General features: G+C 37.8%; 1 non-coding gene across 1 annotated transcript; it reads left to right on the top strand.

Annotated features, from left to right (window-relative positions):
- Positions 1-1,756: 1,756 nt before the first annotated feature.
- Positions 1,757-1,863, top strand: LOC145641075 (small nucleolar RNA R71). The gene has a single exon (XR_014115146.1). It is a non-coding gene; the product is annotated as a small nucleolar RNA R71 (small nucleolar RNA).
- The last annotated feature ends 5,516 nt before the right edge of the window (positions 1,864-7,379 follow it).

Here is a 7,379-nt window from a genome sequence, read left to right as displayed (position 1 = left end):
AAAGGTTCACAAATGAGGCATGTAATTCAAGTAAATCCCAATCGTCATACAAATGACCGTTGATATCAACATCAACGATCCCAAGTTCCTTAGAACCAATGCAAACAACCTCGAACCATTCAAATTCTTCCTAAACTAACCTTAAACTAAGCACTCAAATAAAAATTAAAAGAGTGAAAACAAGAAAGGTCTCACCGAGAGGTTGGCTTAAAAGAATAATGGAGCATAAAATCGAGTTCACCAAATGTCACTCCGCTCCAAGCTTCCAAAATGCAACCTACAAGGCAAGACAAGACATAAAAGAAAACATTAAAAGAAAACAAAAAGAAAAAGAAAGGAGGGGGAGAAAAAGGGTTAGAAATCCTCCGGGTTGCCTCCCGGGAAGCGCTTGTTTATGGTCTCTAGCTTGACCCTTCACCTCCTTCAAGGTGGAATAAAGAACATCACCTTCATCAACTTGAGGATTGAATCATAAATGCCCCCAATCTTGAGAACTAGCACCCCTTGAGGTCTCAAATCACCACAAGGGAAAGGAGGGAATGAATCAAGAGCCAATGGTAGCTCATCTTTTCTTTTTCTCTTCTTCTTGTCGTTTCTTCTTCTTTTTTCTCTCTTCTTTCTTTTCCTTCTAAAAGGGAGATTAAGCTTGGAATCCTCGATATTAGGAAGGGAAACCTCACCTTCCTCAAGAGAGCCTTCAAACCAGGTGGGAACTTCAAGGAAGTCATCATACCTCATTGTCACCTTATCATCACATGGAGGTAAGCTCTCATTATCCATCACACCATCGACCACATCAACTCTACATACGCTCACCGCCATAGGGCTCTTGAAAATAACATTCTCAACTAGCCTACAAGGGAAGGGAATCGGGCCTTCAAACTTTTTTGGTTCACTAAAATCTAATGGCTCCTCATTTTGTTCTTGAACCTTCTTCTCAACCACATCCTCCACAACCTTGTCTTCCTTACTTTCATCCTCCTTGCAAGTTTCAAGATGATATGCATATGAAGTGTTAGTAGATCATTGTAAAGGGAGTTTTGCGGTTAAATGGAGAGAATAAATGTTGGCTAGTTGGGAGTCAACAACTTCATTGTGAGATTTGATCTCTTGGAATTGTTGAGTGAGAATTTGACGTTGCTGAAGAATTTGGGTTTGTGTGTGGTCGAGTGGGGATTGTTCTTCATACGCTTGAGGATTTTGGTCATGATGTTGACCTTGAAAGTTCCCCATTTGGATGGAAGGGTAAGAAAGATTTTCGGTTAGAGGATTGAAAAGAGGTTCATCTTGGAGGTAGGAGTTTTCTTGTTTTGGAGGTTATTGAAGTTGTTGAGATTGAGCTTGGGTTACAAACTTTTTTTCCCTCAAAGTCAAAGCCTCACCTTGCTTGGGATTGAACTCTCTACAATACGATGCATCATGATCCGTCCCACCACAACAGCCACATGAGAAATCAATGATTTGTGACGGTTTTGAACCCAAGCCAACACTTGAGTTCAACTTGGAAAGACCTTCATTCAAGAGTTCAACTATGTGCTTAAGTTGGCCGACTCTCTCCAATTTATAAAGATCACCTTGCTTTCCTTGGGACCTTCTTTGACCTCCCCAAGAATAGCTAGTAGCCACCTCTTCAATTGTAGCTTCAACTTGGCTTTGAGGGATCTTAATTAATTGGCCGCCGGCACCCGCATCTAGATTGGTTCTTGAAATTGGCTCTAAGCCATCATAAAAGAATCTCATGAGAAAATTATGGTTGAATCCATGGTTAGGACATACTCTAATCATATCCTTAAACCTTTCCCATGCTTCCCCAAGAGTTTCATCCGGTTCTTGCTCAAAAGAAGCTATCTTCCTCCTCATTTTTGCGGCTTGCTCATCGGAAATGAACCTCTTGAGAAAGGCCTTCGCAACATCTTTCCATGTGGTGAGAGAGTTGGGCTTCAAAAGCTTGGGCCATTTCTTTGCTCTTCCGGTGAGAGATTGCCGAAAGAGATGCATACGAATGTAATCTTGGCTCACTTCATTTGTTTGCATCATTGCACACAACTCAAGGAATCGGTCCAAATGCTCAATGGGGTCTTCACTTGCACTTCCGGAAAATTGCTCAACTTGTACCATCCTAGCATATTGTGGATGGATTGTGAAATTAGACTCTGTGGTTGGGAGAAGTATACCACTCGTGAGCTCATAGACTTCCGGATTTCCAAACTCCCTAAAAAGAAGGCCATGCTCTTGTCTTGCCATATCTCTCTTTGAATACAACAAAGCTAAGCACACGATTAGCAATGACAAGTAGGATTAAAAAAAAAGCAAAATAATAAAAAGAAAGCAAATAAAATGACTCTAACAACAGCAAAAATAAATGCTAAACAAGCCGCTTCCCCGGCAACGGCGCCAAAATTTGATCGGGATTAAGTAGGTCGTTGGTTCTACTAACCCTAATCAAATTAACAATTTATTTATAACCTAAACTACCCTAATACAAGTATAGGGGTAAGTAAAGGGTCGAACCCAAAAAGGAAGCATGCGAGCTAAACACTAAATTCGCTAAGCAAAAGTCAAGGAAAGGATAATTTTGTTGAAATTTTTTTTTTTTTTTTTGGATAAAAAGCACTAAACTACAAATAAGCAAAGATAAAGACGAATAAAATCAAGAAAGAACAACGCTAGGGATACGGGGGTGTCAAACATGAGTAGAAAGAGGGAAATAATGATAGTTATCAAGAAGAACATGCCAAAGAACACAAGATCCTACCTAAACAATTCATTCTCATGCAATAGTCTAGGCAAATCAATGAAAGAAGTCCATGCTAATTAGGATCATTCTCATGCATCCTATTAGACACAAGCAAATCAAGAGAATAAAGAAACACAATTCCTAAAACTCAATTTTAACAACTCATTCTCATGCAATCATTAAAATAGAGGTGATCTTGATCTAGTTCAAATCACTTTCATGCATTTAAACTAGAGGGAAATCAAATAAAGTGTAACAATAATCTCAAGCCATCAAAAATCATATCTTTCATCAATTTAAGGCATGTATTAAATCCAACCATCATCATTCATTCAACATTCAACACATATTTTCCACCCCCTTCCCCTAGTGATGTGAATTATTGATCCGAAAATCAACAAAACACAAGGGATATGTTTAAGTCTAATTCTATACAGGAAATCCACCAAGAATTAAACAAAAACTAAGATTAATCAATTAAGAATCCACCTAATTAATCAATCCAAACGAATGTTTTAACTAAAACAAGCAAAACAGCAATTGATCGCAATCAACCAAAACTCAAGTATGCAACTTAAGAAATAATCTGAATATTAATCTCTATGTATGTTTATTCGTGTGTTTACAGCCCTATTTATAAGACTTAGTTTACCTAGGAAGATTAGGACAAGTCCCTAATTCAATCCTAATTAAACTAGAATTCTAACTTACTTAAAGAGCAAGCACCTTGGAGCACAAGCATACACCAAACTCCTTGGAGAACAAGCACACGCCTAAACTGATTTATTTTGCTAACTAACTGATTTTTAAAGCAACTAAATAAATAAATAAAAATTAAAGAACTAAATAAAGATTAAAGATCCTAATGCTTGAACCAAGAAAAACCCTTTCAAGTGAAAGGTAAAAACTTGTAAGCAAAATCTAAGTAAAGAAAATTCAAGAAAGTTCAAGAAAGTGAACTAGACTCCAAGAAAAACCACTAAGCAAACCGTGGCTTTGCTTTGATATCCAAGAAAGTGTCCATGCAATGCTTGGCTTGAATCAATGTTTAGGGATAAGCTATCTTGATGCATGATAAGCAAATCTTCGAAGTTCTCCATGCTTAGACTTGCATCGTCCTCCTCTTCTTCGAAAGAAGTTGTCCTCAAATCTCGAAGTTCCTCATCAGGAATATACTTAGCCAAATCGCCAACATTGAATGTAGCACTAACTCCATATTCTCCTGGAAGTTCTAACTTATAAGCATTGTCATTGATCTTCTCAATAATCTTGAAAGGACCTTCACTTCTAGGCATCAACTTATTCTTGCGTTTTCCTGGAAATCTTTCCTTTCTCAAATGTAACCATACCAAGTCTCCAACATAGTAACCTTGTTGCTTTCTATGCTTGTTTGCTCTAGCTTTGTACATGTCATTTACTTTCTCTATTCTTGTTCGAACTTGAGCATGTAATTTCAGCATACTCTTCAACTTAGACTCGGCATCTTTGTGAATTAACTCACCCTTAGGCAATGGAACAAGATCAATTGGAAGTTTCGAATTGACTCCATAGACTACCTCAAAAGGACTATGTTTGGTAGCATATGTAGGTGATCTATTATAAGCAAACTCCGCATGAGCTAACTTGATGTCCCAATCCTTTTGTGTCTTACTCACTAACCCACGCAAAAGCGCACCAAGAGTACGATTAGTAACCTCGGTTTGTCCATCAGTTTGTGGATGGTAAGATGTACTAAAGAGCAATTTTGTTCCCACAAGCTTCCATAAAGACTTCCAAAAGAAACTCATGAACTTTGTATCTCTATCACTCACAATAGTTTTCGGAATTCCATGCAATCTAACAATCTCTTTGAAGTATAATTCCGCCACTTTCATAGCATCATCCACTTTGTGACAAGGAACAAAATGAGCCATCTTAGAGAACCTATCCACAACAACCATAATAGAGTCTTTCCCCCGTTGTGTTCTCGGCAATCCCACAATAAAATCCATAGAAATATCTTCCCAAGGTGAATCTGGAACAGGTAAAGGAGTATACAAGCCTTGATGAAAAGTAGCCTTCGCTTTTTGACAAGTTGCACACCTAGAAATAACTAGTTGCTCATCCGTGAGCATCTTAGGCCAATAGAAGTGTTCTTGTAACATACTCAAGGTCTTTGTAATACCAAAGTGACCAGCAATTCCTCCCCCATGAGCTTCTCTAACAACTAGCTCTCTAATAGAACACTTAGGAAGACAAAGTCGATTTCCTTTGAAAAGAAAACCATCTTGCAGCAAATAAGAACCCACGGCTCCTTTAGAACACTCTTCAATCAATGTAGCAAAATCATCATCACCTTTGTAGTATTCTTTGATCAATTCAAAACCAAGTAGCTTGCTATTTAGAATTCCAATCAAAGTGTATCTTCTAGATAATGCATCAGCCACAACATTCGATTTCCCTTCTTTGTACCTTGAAGAAAAATTAAATGATTGTAAAAATTCAACCCACGTAGCATGTCTAGGATTGAGCTTTTGTTGTCCATGTATGTACTTCAATGCTTCATGATCAGAATGCAACACAAAGTGATTAGGTCGGAGATAATGACTCCAATGATCTAAAGCTCTAACAATGGCATAGAACTCTTTATCATAAGTAGAATAGTTCAATCGAGCTCCTCCCAATTTCTCACTGAAATATGCAATAGGCCTCTTCTTTTGGAGTAAAACTGCTCCAATTCCAACTCCACTAGCATCGGTTTCAACTTCAAAAGGACTTGAGAAATCTGGTAACGCAAGTATAGGTGCTTCACATAGCTTCTTTTTAACCAACTCAAACGCACTTTGAGCTTCTTTAGTCCATTCGAATTTACCCTTGTCCTTCTTTAAACATTCGGTCATAGGCGCCACAATACTTGAGAAATTCTTGACAAATCTTCTATAGAACGAAGCTAGACCATGAAAAGACCTTACTTCACTCATATTAGAAGGAATAGGCCAAGTTTTAATAGCCTCTACTTTCGAATGATCAACTGAAACTCCATCTTTTGATACAACATAACCAAGAAAAGTAACACTAGGCACTAAGAAGTAGCATTTTTCAAGCTTAGCATAGAGTTTCTTCTCTCTTAACACTTCAAACACACTTGTTAGATGATTTAAATGATCATGCAAATTTTTAGAGTATATCAGAATATCATCTAAATAAACAACAACAAACTTGCCAAGGAAAGGTTTAAGTACCTCATGCATCAACCTCATGAAAGTGCTAGGTGCATTAGTGAGTCCAAACGGCATCACCAACCATTCATACAACCCTAACTTAGTCTTGAATGCTGTTTTCCACTCATCTCCTTCTCTCATTCGAATTTGATGATAACCACTCATAAGATCAATCTTAGAAAACAACTTTGAACCATGTAGTTCATCAAGTAGATCATCTAATCTTGGAATAGGAAATCGGTATTTGATAGTGATGTTATTCACACTCCTACTATCAATACACATGCGCCAACTCCCATCTTTCTTTAGGACAAGTAAAGTAGGCACAGCACAAGGGCTCATACTTTCCCTCACATATCCTCTAGTCATAAGCTCTTCAATTTGCCTTTGCATCTCCTTTGTTTTTTCCGGATTACATCTATAGGCTGCCTTATTAGGTAATGGTGCTCCCGGAATCAAGTCAATTTGATGCTCTATCCCACGAATAGGAGGTAGTCCCGGAGGTAATTCCTTAGGAAAGACATCCTTGAATTCTTCTAAAACAGATTCCAATTCATACGGCCTCTTTGCTGGTTTATCTTGATCAATTCGAATCTCATTAGAAACAAGTATATATACCACATTGTTGCTGCAAATTTCTTTTTCTAATTCCCTCTCACTAATCAAATAAGAACTCTTCGAATTAGAGGTAACATTAGAAGACTTGTTGCTTATCAAAGGTTTTAAAGCAACCGGTCTCTCTTTTTCTCCTTTTCTCACAACATACACATTAGTCCTTCCATCAAACTTCACAAATCTATCATATTGCCAAGGACGGCCTAATAGTATATGACAAGCATCCATAGGACAAACATCACACAAAACTTTATCATAAAATTTACCAATTGAAAAGGAGATTAAGGCTTGTTTAGTTACCTTAACATCACTCGAATTATTAAGCCAATGAAGCTTATAAGGGCTTGGATGTTCAGTAGTTGGCCACTTCAATTTGTCTACCAAAGTAGTATATACCACATTAGTGCAACTCCCCGTGTCTATGATCATATCACACAACCTATCTTCTACCTTGCACCTTGTAAGAAAGATTTTCTCCCTTTGATTGTTTTCCATAGGTACGGTTTTAGAGTGTAGTGCCCTTCTTAGAACCAAACTTTGACCATGAGTCTCGGGATCAATTTCGTCAATATGCCCTTCCTCTTCTTCAAAGTTTTCCTCTTCGTTCTTTTCTTCATAGTCACTACCTTGCTCACACTTAGCTTGTTCTTGTTCCCACTCTTGAGCAGTCATTACTCTTTTTTATGGACAATTAGTTGCAATGTGACCAACACTACCACACTTGAAGCACTTCCTATCTTCAACAAGCTTTTTAGGAGCTTCAAACTTCGATTTAGTCTCCTTGTAGTTTGAACTAGAACCACTTTTCTCCAAGCTGTTCTTCTCAA

The sequence above is a fragment of the Chenopodium album genome, chromosome 7 (assembly GCF_948465745.1).
Source record: "Chenopodium album chromosome 7, dcCheAlbu1.1, whole genome shotgun sequence".
Taxonomy (NCBI): Eukaryota; Viridiplantae; Streptophyta; class Magnoliopsida; order Caryophyllales; family Amaranthaceae; genus Chenopodium; species Chenopodium album.
Note: the sequence above shows the minus strand (reverse complement) of the source record. Positions and strands in the feature narration are given on the sequence as shown.